Genomic DNA, 1425 nt, shown 5'->3' with positions numbered 1-1425 from the left:
ATATATCTAATTATATTTATAAATAAATATATTAAATTATCAGCAATTTGGTTTTATCTCTCTAGAGAACCCTGTCTAACACAGGGAGAATCCAGTTTGAATCTCAAAGAGTGGGCCCAAATTCAAGCAATGGAATATCATTAATAATAATATAATAGAACATGGTCACCATAGCTTCAGCTGAAAGAAGAAAAATTAAGTCTTAGATTTAAATATTAAAGGATTCCTTGAATAGAATACTGATTGATGCAGGAAGCATCAAACGAAGACTGAAGGAAGACACAGATTCACTGTGTCAAAATAATTGGCCAAAGCTCAATAATTTCAAGAGGTAGCATATGATCAAGAATCAATTAAACTGAAGAAAGTTTGAGAAACACTGAAGACAGTAGTAGAAAACAAGACTCCATGAATTGAAGGGATTATCAATTGTAATGTTTTCAACAAACTGGCAAAGTAGTGGAAGCACTCACTCTTCTATGCCAAGAAATTTGGAAGAAATCTACCTGTCTGGAAAAGATTCATGTTTGTGCCAATTATAAAGAAAGTTGTCTCCACTAGATCTGGAAATGATGGAAAAATATCATTAATATTGTATGCAAGTAAAATTAGTTGCAGATAATTTTAAAACTGTTGCAGTAGTATATTGACAGAAAGATTCTATAAATGAAAGACATATTCATAAGAGGACATAGCATGAGAGATATCATTACTAATATCACATGGATCTTGGATGAAAACAGAAAATTCCAGAAAGACATTTACTTATTTTTTAAATGACCATGCAAATACATTCAAGAGTGGTTCATAATAAACTATGGATAATAAACATTATTATGAGTGGTTCATAATAAACTATCGAAAGCATTGGGAAACACTGGAATTCCAGAACACAAAATTACAGAGCCTGTAAATGAATCACGTGGCAGTCATTCAAACAGAGCAAGGAAGATTCATGAATCCAAATCAGGAAAGGTGTGTATCAAAATTGTCTTCTTTCACCATGCTTTTTAAGTCTCTATTTTGAGCAAATCATTTAAGAAATTGGAGTATAGAAGAAGAACTTGAAATCAGGATTGGAGGAGGGCTTATCCTTTGATATGCAGAAGACAAAAAGTATTGTTTGCTGAAAACAGGAAGACTAGAAGTTAAACTTTTACTCTGAAAATCAAAGCTTACAGGCTCAACATAATTGCAACTCAACATAAAGAAAACCAAAAATCATCACAATTTGACAAATAAACAGCATCATGATAAGCAAAGAAAATATTGAAGTTATCAGTGATTTCCTTTTATTTTGATACACAATTAATGACCATGAAAGCAACAGTAAGAACTCAAATGGCATATTGTCCTGGGCAAATCTGCTGTAATGGAGCTCTTTAAGCTGTTGAAAAGCGAAGTTGTCACTTTGAGGAGTAAGCT

The sequence above is a fragment of the Echinops telfairi genome, unplaced genomic scaffold (assembly GCF_000313985.2).
Source record: "Echinops telfairi isolate 266 unplaced genomic scaffold, ASM31398v2 ScPeMD7_3533;HRSCAF=4204_0, whole genome shotgun sequence".
NCBI classification, from domain to species: domain Eukaryota; kingdom Metazoa; phylum Chordata; class Mammalia; order Afrosoricida; family Tenrecidae; genus Echinops; species Echinops telfairi.
Note: the sequence above shows the minus strand (reverse complement) of the source record.